Genomic DNA, 14371 nt, shown 5'->3' on the forward strand with positions numbered 1-14371 from the left:
GATAATCTAAGCACATTCTTAGCTCACAGAACTAGAAAAATCTTGAAGTTTCTGCGTAGAGAGTCCCCACCACACTCTGGAATCTTATACTGACCATCACTGCCTGATAGGAGCTAAAACAGCAATAAAATTAAGCAAAATTGTAAAGTAAGGGATTATAAAGGATCTTTATTGTGTAAACATCACTAAAGGATTTGAATTTGAGAATTTTCTTTCATGGGCAAACCCCTTTAAGGTCCAAACCCTTTTCAACTCATGCCTTATTTACTTCCAGCATTCCAACAACTATATATTTTTTTTCAATTTACAGAGCTATATCAGAGCTTGATATCTAAATGACTTAATGTGCTTACGTCTGACATCATTTAGTATTATGTTTAATGGACTAGAAAGCTGAAAGAAATTCCCAGTTAGGTAAAAGTAAAAAAAAAAACAGTTTTTTACCAAACAAAAACAATGATATTATATTTACATATCATATTTTTATATTAATAATATGCTGAGTTACTATGACCGCCTGGGAGGGGCAAGAGTTTCACTTATGTATGGATATAACTTTTCTAATAAGTACGTCTATTTATACCAGTTTCGGCTACTCCCCAGGAAACTTTCTTTTGGGCGGGAGAGACCCTTCATGGATCCGAAAAGGGGGATTTCACCCATCCCATTTCCATCTCTCTTTTACTTTACAAAGTTGCGTATAATTTAAGGCCATAGTCATTTCATAATATCTATTAAAAACATCTGTTAGTTTTAGTTTGTATGCTGTTTTCCATTTTTTTCCAATTTGCCGCAATACACTGCCTTGCTGCTAGCAGTACATACATAACGACCCATCTCTGGGCCACTGGGAGTGTTTCAGTTCCTATGTGTAATAAGGCTAACTTAGGAGGGATGTTGTTCTGTGAGAGTGTAACTATGTTAATCAAATCAACTATTTGTGACTAAAATGAGGTCAATTTTGGACAAGACCAGCATTGGGAACTTGGCGGTTTTCCTCCTTTAGAGAGTCTCTCTGGGGTGAGATACCATCTTAAGTGCTTCTTTTTTATCTGCTCTAGGTGGTTAATACAAGGCGAAAATTGGGCTGTCCATCCAAAGGTTTTCTCCCACTGTGCATCATCCAATTTCACGTCTAAGTCTGACTCCCACTTTTGCATATAATTCAGCTTATCTACCTTTCCCTGTAGATTAAAGATGTCATAAGCTACTGATATTCCCCTTATTTTTTTATCTAGGGGGTTCATACAATTTCCTAAGAGGCTGCGGAGAGGATTTACTTTCTTTTTTCCCCTCCCTTAAAATGCTTCTAATTTGAAGATATTGAAAAAAATACCTTATTGGGGAGATCAAATTGCTTTTTTAGGCTTTCAAAGGATTTTAGGATTGTATCCTCATATAAGTCGGCAATGGTATATATACCTTTATTAAGCAATTGGTCCAATGTCATGTTAGGGACTAGAAGTTCTAGTGCTCGGAAAGTTTTTGATCTTTTTTAAGTCCTACACTACCGGCTACTTCCTTCCAGCATTTCAGGGAATGATGTAATGTTGGTATAGATAGTGGAGATATCAAATTCCCTAGAGAGGCTTCTTCCATTGCTACTCTTAATGGTCTCCCCTCCAGAGCGCTCTCTTCTAGGCTTATCCATTTATGTTTTTCTGCTGAAATCCAGCACTCTCTTAATGAGTCCAAAGAGACCGCTTTGTAATAAGCTGCAATATTTGGCATTGTCATGCCTCCTTTATTAAGCGGATAGTACAAATTTGCCTTTGCCACCCGTGGTTGCTTATTGTGCTGGCTTTATTTTTATAGATGGAATAACCTATCCCATTTATTCTTTGGGTCAGTATGATAACACAAATGCAAATTTAAATAGTTTTCTTTTTTTAATAACCTTACAAATGTCTTTGTAGTACCATTATCTCACACCTGACACTGTTCCATACTTTGTTTTATTGAGCTGTGTAAGGTGCAATGTTTTGCAAGACAAGCTGATATTTCTATTAATATCATTTGTATGAGAGGCAAGATGATGAGAAGCAGGGCCGGGATTAGGCCTTTTGGTGCCCTAGGCAGACAAGCAAAATTGTGGCTCCAGCCAAAGGGTGGCCAAATTAGGGCCGATTCTAAGGTGAAAAAATAAATGACCCCCAATAAAAATCATAATAAAGAAATCTAAGAGGCCAACTGCTATGGGAACATCTACAATAAGACCTCCCAGCAGTAAATATAGCGTAAAATAAGTCCCTCCTGTGAAAATACCTGTGATGCTTACACCAAAATTATATACCTGCAATGAATGTAGCAAACACTTAAATATATTACAGCAATATGACTATGCTGTACATATAAATATTTACCAATAATGAATAAACAGAACATAATAATATCTTGCACTTGTAAATATAGACGGAAATTAATTTACTACAGGCATAAATATGTAAGTAAATAACCACAAATAAATATATACCAGCATTAAATGTACTGCACATCAGGGCTACACTTGGGCACACACATCACTTACTGTTAGGTTGTAGGTTCTAGGTCAGTGGTGGTCTTCTCCATCCCATTCTTCTTCCTTGTAGTCTCCTCATTTTTGGCAATCTTTCTCCATCAGGTAGACAATGTCATGGTAACTTTTCCCAGTAGTGACTTATCACTACAGAATTTGTTAGCCAGCCCACCAATATATGGCCATCCAGCTCTCTGCCCCAGTATATTTCCAGTCAGCCCCATATTATATAGCCAGCCTGCAGTCCATAGCCAGCCAGCCCCCCAGCATATAGCCAGCCCCTAATATATAGCCAGCCTCCTGTATATAGCCAGCTAGCTCCCTAGTATATAGCCAGCCAGCCCCCTAGTATATAGCCAGCCCTCTAGTATATAGTCTGCCAGACCCATAGTATATAGCCAGCCAGTGCCCACTAGTATATAGCCAGCCAGCATATGCCTCCCAGTGTATAGCCAACCAGCCCCCTTGAATATAGCCAGCCAGTGCCCCCTAGTATATAGACAGAAAGCCTCTAAGAATATAGCCAGCCATCCCCCTTCTATCAGTATATAGCCAGCCAGCATATGCCTCCCAGTATATAGCCAGCCCCATAGTATATACCCACCTCACTGCCCCAGTATAAAGCCAGCCAGCATATGTCCCCAGTATAAATCCAGCCAGCTCCTGCCCCGAAATATAGCCAGCCCCTGCCCCATAGAATATAGCCAGTCCTCTAGTAATTAGCCAACCAGCCCCCTAGTATATAGCCAGTTAGTCCCCTAGTATATAGCCACCCCCCAGTATATAGCCAGCAAGCCCACTCTATATAGTCAGCTAGCACCATAGTATATAGCCAGCCAGAACCATAATACTAGTTACCTACCTGCACTCCCTGCAACTTCAACCTCTCTCGCAATGTTGTCTGCCATGCAGATGACCAAGGTGGCTCCATCACCTAAACAGAGGGTGCTGCCTGCATCCTGTATCCAGCAATATGTGTATCTTAAAGGGGTTTTCCCACAAAGATAAGTTAGGCAACTGACCCCTTGCCGCTCCTCAGACTAATGGAGCAAATGACCGTTCTGCTCCATTAATCTCTAGGGAGTTGACAGAGATCGCTGAGCATTCACCATAATAACTTAAATTTAAATATTTATGTTTTGATATACAGAGCATGTTTGGCCATGCAGATTCCTGTTTCTGTTGTTTTTGCTATTTATATATATGTTCTAGAAAAAAAGGTGCTAATTTTCCTTTTTGGATCCTTGGAGTCTGATCACTCATACAATATACTGCTTTCTATTGTAGTCTTCTTCCAGGAAACTCATTGAAATGGCAAAACATGTCTAAGAGCCTTTGAGTTGCTTCCAGCTGGCAATTGGACAGTACACTCCAAAGATGTCCATATACAGTATAGTAAACTTAGCAGGTTGACTGCAATGTCCAGTGCCATAATCTGTATAATACAGCAAACATCTGCACTGTATGAAAGGAGCACAGACTGAGGATACTCTCTCTTTGTACTTAATGACAAAGGGGTTGAACAATAATGTGATAGGGAAACTTAATGTCCTATAGGCCATGTAAGGCAAGTAGATAATTTCAATGGGAAATTAATATGTTCTATAATATAGATTTCTAATAAAAGTTTACCTTAAATTATAATATATATTAAGACCATTGAAATTACTAAGGTTGTAGTGCTGTGGTTTTTTCTCTAAAGCAGCACAAAACGTGTCTTTTTTATGTTATTACTTTGCTTTGTGGATCAAAGTAGCTGCTGTGCCACCATGTAATTCTCTGTATTGTTGTCATACAACAACCCACTGACTGAATCGAACAAGACACGTCACTAGACAGCTTCTAACTGTGGAGATGTAATGATAGGAAGCCAGGCAGTTAAAAGACTATAAACAGAAAACTCAAATCAATAAAATGTTTAAAAATAATAGGAGCAATAATTTTATTTTCAGTAATCACAACTTGCTGTACATTTTATTGGCACAAGTTAAAAAGAAAATAAAATGCACATTTTTTGTCCCAGAATATTTGGGATACAAAAATATGCTTCTAATGGTTCTAATTGAATTCCAATAGCTTTTAGTGCTTATTTTGTCTAATGGTTTACTTTGAACCTTAAAATGATTATTTGGTTTTTGAAACCCCTTACGAAGTAGCACAATCAGAATTGGGTGTGATAATATTGCTAATAAAATATTGCAAAAATGTATTGTTTAAAAACTTTAATTCTCTGAACATTTTGCTCAGAATTTAGGCAACCATTTAGATTCTCCAAGTCATAAAAGAAAAATAGTACAAACACAAACAAAGTAAATAACAAAATATTTATTTATAAATATCCACAGATTTTCCAAATTGCTAAAACTGGAAAACCACTACCAGTTTTTTTATATTTTTTACAGAGTAGTTCAACAAAAAAGGGGAAAGAGGAAATCCTGCTGCAAACAATATAATGCACATAGGTGGCTGTATAACTGAAATTACCCACAAGACATTTTTATCTGATCAATTTCAAAAGAGTGTATATACTAGCAATCAAAAACAATGTAGGTCAGCTACCAATCTATTTTTTAGATAATAAAATAACGATAATTACGGTATATACAGAAACTGCAAGGCTACATGTAAAGAGGGCAAAACAGTGAGTAGAACTGCTAAATGGCCACCCCATGTCCCCTATAACCATCATATTGCAGGGGCCATAATGATGAAAGAGCGGAAACCCCTTCCTTCTGTCTGATTCCTTAGCTGTCATAGGCGCCTTTGATTGTGTAAGTTAAGGCGTGAAACTGCCCTGAACTGAGCTTTCTTCACTACATGCAGATGTAGCAGGAGCTGATCATCATGCATGCAGGATGTTACAATTTGTGATATGCTTCCTCCATATTTTAGTTTGGCACCATTTCTCAGAGCTTTTCCTAAATCCTGAGGAAATAAACCTCTTTGTACTCATAATACACACTCAACTATCTGTGACAATGCATTCATAGGGAGCATCAATATATAATTGAGAGGTGCTACTTTTCCTATTTTTTTTACTCCACTCCTGGTTTGGACAACACAAAAACTGCAAAAACCAAACTCGGCTTATACTCAAGTAAAAAAAAAATAAAAACTCACCTTTCCGGCACCCGCAGGTCTTCTGTGTAATTCGTCAGTCAGCTGCAGGTCCTTTCTACGTCGCAGGCTCTGACGTCAGAGCTGTGGGCCGCATGGACCTGTCCTTGACTGACGGATTGCACAGAAGACCTGCAGGGGCGCCGGAAAGGTGAGTTTTTATATTTTATTTTTGCTTAACTGTCTGCATAACTGTCTGCATAACAGGGTGAGAGGGGTGGTGGTGGTAGCATAACAGGGCAAAGGACCGGATGTATAATGGGGCCAAATGTATAACAGGGCGGGGGGCGCCGGCATAACGCGGTAGGAGGTTGGCTATATACTGGGGCACAGAGTCTGCCAGGCTATATACTGGGGCACAGGGACTGCCAGGCTATATACTGGGGCAGGGTCTGGCTGGCTATACACTGGGGCAAGGGCTGGCTTGCTATATACATAGGGGCAGGGGCTGGCTGGCTGCATACTAGAGGGGCTGGCAGGCTATATATTGGGGCAGGGGCTGGCTGGCTATATACTGTGGCAGGGGCTGGCAGGCTATATACTGGGGCAGGGGCTGGCTAGCTATATACTGGGGCAGGGGCTGGCAGGCTATATACTGGGGCAGGGGCTGGCAGGCTATATACTTGGGCAAGGGCTGGCAGGCTATATAATGTGGCAGGGGCTGGCTGGCTATATAATGGGGCAGGGGCTCGCAGGCTATATACTTGGGCAGGGTTTGGAAGGCTATGTACTGGGGCAGGGGATGGCAGGCTTTATACTGGGGGCAGGGGCAGGCTGGCTATATACTACAGGGGGCTGTCTGTCTGTATACTACTGGGGGCTATTGGCTATAAACTTCGGGGAGGCTGTGACCAATGTGTAATCCACCCTTGGCTTATATTCGAGTCAATAGGTTTTCCCAGTTTTTTGTGGTAAAATTAGGGGCCTTGGCTTATACTCAGGCTGGCTGGCTATATACTGGGGCAGGGGCTGGCAGGTTATATACTTGGGCAGGGGCTGGAAGGCAATGGGGTTTTACTGCCACTCAGAAATATTGACTTAACTCCTGGACGCGGCCTGGAAAGGCTCTAGTGACCGGGCATTTTTGGTGAACCTTCGTAAGCGCCGGTTTAAGGCCATCATTTTCTTTTTTCATACTACCTTAAATTTTTCCTTTTTTTTTTTCAGGACACATACAGCTAGTTAAAAAGGTAATAGAAGTTTAAACATTTATTTTAATTTTTTTGGGGGGGGGTTAAAAGTGGAAAAAGGCTTATTTTTGTAATTTATAGTACATTTTTTAAAATTTTCAAATTAACTCAAAATGTACATTATCAATAAATTCCCTATTTTGTTTCAGTTATTTTGATATATGATATGTACGGCGATGCTTTTTTGTAGTGTAGCTGGGGATTTTTTTAATTATATGGGGAAATTTCATTGTAATTTTATGAATATTTATGAATTATTTTTTTTTGTGTGTTTTTACTTTATTTGTCCCCCATGAGGTCATAAAAGTCTCCTGGGGACATTTTCACTTTTTTTTTAAATTTTACTTTATTTTTTTTTCTTTTACAAGTTTACTCCTGTAACTGAGGCATCTTTAAATGCATCTATGTGACTGGGGATTCTGTACTGGGCTTAATTAGACCGAGTAGCTTTGGTTAAGCCCTTTAGACCTGGTGGTCATGTGACCGGCGAGTCTATGGAGCCGACAGCCACGCCAGCTCCACTCTATACATTGCACTCCTTCAGTGTGATGCAGTGAGGAGCGGAGAAAGGAGAAGCGGTAACGAACCGCATCTCCCTAGTATCTCTGGGTGCCTCTGACACCCAGAGACTAGGTCCAGCTCCCGTGGCTAGCGCAGGAGCAATAGAAAACTGCAGCGAGAGACCCACATCCGAATAGAATAATGCAATTATTTAAAAAAAAAATACTATACTCTGCTGCAAGATTTATTAAAGGGCCGATGCTACTATAACTCATTTGATGGGCAGCACAACTCCAATGGCAGTCATAGAACTATCGCAAGGAGAATGCCAAATGATAAATAACCCCTAATGACTCTATTATTGTAACAAAGTTACGTCATGGCTTTACAAAGCTATTTTTCTATAAGACTATTAAGATTTAGTCGAAAACATTTTAAAATGGAAACCCCATGGCACCTAATATCATCATATTGCGCTGGTCCTGTTGATGACAGAGGGAAAAACTTTCCTTCTTTCTCATTCCTTAGCTGTCATGTTTTCTTTGTATTTTGGCAGTTCTGAATTGACCTCAGACAAATGTAGCAGGAGCTGATCAGACAGGTGTACTTGCAGTACTTGTGCAATCCGCAGGACAAGACTATTAGTCATATTGCTAATTCTATTCTGAATGTGCATGTAGCAATAGACAGGATTCATAGCAGTCTGACTGCTATGGAGCTTCACAGCAAACTACCATGTAACTACTTTTTAAAGCCTTAACTTCTTTAATAATTTGTGTTACAGCACTGCAGGACCACTGTTGGTATGGATGCATAGTGGGCAACCATGAAATCTAGCCATCAAAATGGACCCTTGTCAATATTGCACAAATCTATATATTTATTGTTTTTTGTGGCTACTTTAAATTACACATACTGGGGCACATTTACTAAGGGCTTTGCACCACACTTTTGTCAGACTGTGCATGTTCTTCTAGGCTAAAACGGCTTGAACGGGTGTCTGTGCCGCTATCATGCCGCACGAGATCCTTTTGTGGTGCAGCCACATGCAACACAAATTAGGGGGTGTGCTGGCGGTATGTTAAAGGTCCACCACAAAAAAAGTTGATGAACTCTGTTACGCCAGTGCAGGGAAGCAACAGATTCATGATTTCTGGTGCTCAGTCTTAGTGAATCGCCTCACCCAGCATTATACATGGATATAGCACTTTTAGTGTAGTTTCCGACTTTCTTAGTAAATGTGCCCTACTGTCTTATATATACCGTTCTGTGCATGTGACAAACGCAATATAATAATCAAATTGGCTCTCCTTTCTGACAGTCTCTCCACTAGTTACCCATTGCACAATGAATACAATTTACAATACTAACCATGACCTACAAAGCTGTCCACAACCTATTCCCTCCATATATCTCTGAACTCATCAGCCAATACCATCCCGTGTGTAATTTCTGTTTCTCACAGCACCTTCAGCTCCACTCTATCCACCGCACCATACTTTTCCCATGCATCTCCCATACTCTGGATCTCTCTACCAAAATGTGTCAGACTGTCCCACACCTTCCAATCCTACAAATGCAATCTTAGAACCCACCTGTTCAAGATTGCCTACAACACACAATAACTACACTTCTCCTTCTCATGTCATCATCTACCCTCCCGCATAGGTTGTGAACCCTCATGTGCAGGGTCCTCCTTTCACTTGTTTCCCCATTACTGTAATTTTGTATTTGCACTTGCATATGTTCTTGTATTAACCCCTTAAGGACGGAGGGTTTTCCGGCTCATTTCTCGCTCTCCAACTTCAAAAATCCATAACTTTTTCATTTTTACGTGTACAGACCTGTGTGAGGGCTTATTTTGTGCGTAACAAATTTTACTTTCCCGTAATGTTATTTATTTTAACATGCCGTGTACTGCGAAGCTGAAAAAAAATTCCAAATGTGGAAAAATTGAAAAAAAACCGCACGTGCGTCACGTTCTTGTGGGCTCAGTTTTTACGACTTTCACTCTTCGCTCCAAATAACACGCCTACTTTATTCTTTGGTTCGGTGCGATCGCGGTGATACCAAATTTATATAGGTTTTATTGTGTTTTAATACATTTTCAAAAATTAAACGAATGTGTACAAAAAAGAAAAAAAAATTTTTGCCATCTTCTGACGCTAATAACTTTTTCATACTTTGGCGCACGGAAATGTGTGAGGGGTCATTTTTTGCGAAATGAGGCGACGTTTTCATTGCTACCATTTTGAGGTCTGTGCGACATTTTGATCATTTTTTATTTCATTTTTTATGTTATGTAAAAAGGTGTAAAAGTCGCATTTCGGACATTTGGGCGCCATTTCCCGCCTCGGAGGTCACCGCCGGCCGTAACCGTTTTTATATTTTGATAGATCGGGCATTTTGGGACGCGGCGATACCTAATATGTCTGTGATTTTTACTGTTTGTTATGTTTTATATCCGTTCTAGGGAAAGGGGGGTGATTTGAACTTTTAATATTTTATTAATTTTTTTTATTTTTTAAACTTTTTTTTTTCTTTTTTTTTTCACTATTTTTTAGACCATCTAGGGTACAATAACCCTAGATGATCAGATCGCTCCTACCATATACTGCAATACTACAGTATTGCAATATATGGCGTTTTTGCAGGTCTTACATTACAATGAGCCACTGGCTCATTGTAACGAACCTGCATAAACCATGTAGCCTCGTGTCAAGAGAAGACCCGAGGCTACCATGGTAACTGATCGCCGCCCCCCGATGACGTTCGGGGGCGTGGCGATCGAAAAAAAGATGGCGGCGCCCGCGCGCCGCCGTCTTTTAAACGCCGCCCGCGACTTTGCGGGCGGCGTTTAGAGGGTTAATAGCCGCGATCGGTGCAAGCACCGACCGCGGTTATTAGCGGTGGGGGTTTTGTGCAAAATGCAAAAACCCCCACCTCTGTATGAAGAGGACTCAGCCCGTGAGCCCTCTTCATACTTCCCTTATACCTCTGCGCCGTAGAGCTACGGCGCAGAGCGTTAAGGAGTTAATATAATGTATGTGAACCCTTTATTAATTGTGCTCTACAAATAAATAATATTAGTCATTTTTTTGCTATGCTTCATCATTGTATTGATCAGATGATTGGTGGACAATTTGTACAGTGCATATAAAACATTCTTAAAAAAAATATTGTTTAAGATGATTGATGTATCTCAACATATGGGTAATAGTAAAACAGCAGGAATAAACATGGGACCATTCAATAAGGAGAATGAACAAAGGTAAACAATATTATAGCAAACAAATTAACTGTCAGCCATCTGCCAAACTAGAATGGTAAAGTAGGTAGAGCGGTTGTGGAAAGGAAATATCTTGGTTTATAGTATGTATAAGTTATATAACAGCTGTAAAGCGCCTGATCACCTAAAAGAAACATATGAATCACATAAGATCAATGGCCAATAAAGGTTTTAATGGATTAATATTACATTTACATTCACATTCCCTTACATTTACCATGTACTATGTATATACTTTTTATGTAAAAATCCCTACTATGGAATAAAATGTATGTCTATCTACCAAATATTTTCTTGGTTTTCTCAAATAGAAGAAACCAGCAAGTTATCCGAATGATGCCATTTATTTTACAGGGCATGTAAATGGTGTTTAGAAATTTCTGTAGCCAGATGCAACTGTAAATTGTACTGTATATGACAACTATAAGTATAGTATGCTATTTATATTGTTCTGTCTGACATTAAGATAAGATAATCCTTTATTAGTCCCACAGTGGGGAAATTCACAGCGTTACAGCAGCAGAGAGGGTACAGAGAATATTAGGGATAAATGAACAAAAAGAAAAGGGGGATAAAAGACAAAAAAGAGACAAGCAATGATCGTCAGTTTGATGTTTAGTCTGTGGATGGGACTTACATTATAAAAAAACAGGATGCCAATGAAAATTCTACTAACCTATGCTAGAGCTAGGTTATGGAGAATTTCACCATAAATGCATTGGGGCAAATTTACTTACCCGGCCCATTCGCGATCCAGCGACGCGTTCTCTGCTCTGGATTCGGGTCCGGCCGGGATTCATGAAGGCAGTTCCTCCGCCGTCCACCAGGTGGCGCTGCTGCGCTGAAAATCATCTCCACGCGCCGGAATGCACCACCTCGGACCAGGTGAAGGTAAGCGGTCACCAAGCGACACTTTTTCGGTTTTTAAATGCGGCGGTTTTTCCGAATACGTCGGGTTTTCGTTCGGCCACGCCCCCCGATTTCCGTCGCGCGCATGCCGGCGCCGATGCGCCACAATCCGATCGCGTGCGCCACAATCCCGGGGCAATTCAGGTACAATCGGCGCAAATCGGAAATATTCGGGTAACACGTCGGGAAAACGCGATTCGGGCCCTTAGTAAATGACCCCCATTATGTATGTTATTTTATGTGTGGTACCTAATCAATCTACAGCACAATGTGACTTGCACAAAAGGTTTTCAATTTCCATGTTAATGGTTTTTTGTGTGGATTTAATCTGAATTTTTAAAATCTGAAGGGCTACCGTAGAAAAACTTAGGCTCAAAAGGCCCAATTTATTATGTAAATGAACCTTGTACTCTTCTGCTCAACAAAAATGATTCGTAGCTCAGCAGCAATTTTAGAAGCAAAAAGTGGCACTCACCATTTATAAGAAGCCGTCTTTATATAAATTCCAGAAAAAGCATATGCAGGCAGATTGTGGAAGAGAGAAGAACTGTTGCATCATAAAGTGATTGGCGGTTTACATAGACACTGCGGCCATGGCCCTTATTCAATGAGAAAGATATCATTTATGTTATAACCAAGTTTAAGTAATCATTTTTTTTCCTTTCTTTTACCATTTTTCATATTGTGTGGATTTGAATAGAGAAAAAAGGCTCCACATTTACTCTGTGTTCTATTGCATTACAAAATAAACTACAGTAACACTTTCAGAGTTCTTTTGTGGCATATTCAGGTGACATAAGAGCATTATTTCTTTTTTCTGCCTTGGCATTGTATCAGCTATGTGAACATAACATCCTTCTGGCTTCATGTAGTAATTAAAAGAAGAAAGAATCTTCATGGAGGGTAATTGGAAAATAGAATTTGACCATATTATTATCACACAAAACACATATTTGAAATAAACGAAGAAAGATAAAATGAGGAATGCTATTCTGCTGTCTCTTGATGACTTAATCATCATAATGCTTCAAGCATGACTATTTAGGAGGCACACAATCAGTTGATTGCACATTACATGTTGCTTTAGATTTCCAGAACATCTTAAATTTATTCAAACCCCATTGTCAGATTTCTAACATCAAATTCTACTGTACATACAATACAATGCACGCTTCTAGCTAGAATCTAGTAAACCAGCAAATAACTTACTGCATAGAACCAGGACATTAAACATACTTACCATGGGGAATTGGGTGGTCACAGTACATTTACTCTTTGATGTACTTTACAAGTATGCCATGTATTTCTCTAGGTTAAATGTGATTCTCCAGCCTGCTAACAATCTAATGAAAATACCTTAACTCAGTTCAAACCATCAATTTAAGAGACTTTACTGCTGAAAACTAAAACTGATTTTTTTGGATTTTTTTTTTAAATTACAACAAAAAGCGCAGTGGGGGAGATTTATCACTACCTTGAGGTGCACTGTTTTTCATTGGATTTGTTATATTTATCTCACAATACCAGCCTTTTAGACTAAAGTTAGACGTTTTCACCAATTGGGACTTTTTAAAAAGGTGCAAAAAAGTTGCAATTGCTGAATAGCACTGACCTGTCTTACTTTATCACCTCGGTTAAAAAAATTTTAAAAGTTCACTTTAGACAGCAATGTAAAAATGCATTTAAAAAAACATTTTGGATATAATATGCTTTATTTAGACAAATTAAAAGATGAATAAATTTTGATAAATGAACAAAACTGCTGATTTCAATTCCTTTTTTTTTGGAAAGACATTTTTATTTTCAAACAAAAAAATCTGTCACTGAACTGTCTTTTGGCTGCAATATGCAGACAATATAACCAAATGCAATATATAAAGAAAGGGACTTTTTTGTGCAAAAATGTGTGACTTTTTTTTTAAAGTCGCATCCTCCACACCAGGGATCAATGTTAGACTTAGGCCCCTTCCACACTAGCGAGTGTGATGCGATGAACTTGCATCACACTCGCAACGCAAGCTGCCGGGAACGCACGGCCCGAACGCTGCACCGCGGGAGTGAACTGACATGCTGAGTTCACTCCCGCGGTGCAGCGTTCGGGCCGTGCGTTCCCGGCAGCTTGCGTTGCGAGTGTGATGCGAGTTCATCGCATCACACTCGCTAGTGTGGAAGGGGCCTTATAGGCAGAGGTGAAATTTAACACATCTAAGACAAATTAGATTAAGAAACTAGACAAAAAAGGTACTAGACTACTGGACACGGGTAGCAGGCAGAGTCACGGTAAACGCCTATGCATTTCAGATAACTAATATATCCTTATTCATAAGCCATGAATAAGGATATATAAGTTATCCGAAATGCTTAGGGATTTACCGTGACTCTGCCTGCTTCCCGTGTCCATCTTTTATCATCTGTATTAGAGATGAGCGAGTATACTCGTCCGAGCTTGATGCTCGTTCGAGTATTAAGGTACTCGAAACGGCTCGTTGCTCGGACGAGTATCTCCCCTGCTCGAGATCGAGCATTTAATTAAAAAAACACAGTGAAGAACAGTGAAGAATAGAATAAAAACAGTGAACACAGTGAACACAGGATCATTTAAGTGAAAAACACAGTGAAAAACACAGTGAAGAATAGATTACAGATGTTCGGCACATCTGCTTACTTGTCGGGAGATACGCGCGGAACGGTGCGAACAAAATACTATGTGAAGAACACATTGAAGAACACGGGGAACAGGACAGAGACATCGGGGAACAGGACAGAGACATCGGGGAGCAGGACAGAGACACCGGGGAGCAGCACAGAGATGTCGGGGAGCAGCACAAAGACATCGGGGAGCAGCACATA

Source organism: Engystomops pustulosus, chromosome 4 (assembly GCF_040894005.1).
Source record: "Engystomops pustulosus chromosome 4, aEngPut4.maternal, whole genome shotgun sequence".
Classification (NCBI taxonomy): Eukaryota; Metazoa; Chordata; class Amphibia; order Anura; family Leptodactylidae; genus Engystomops; species Engystomops pustulosus.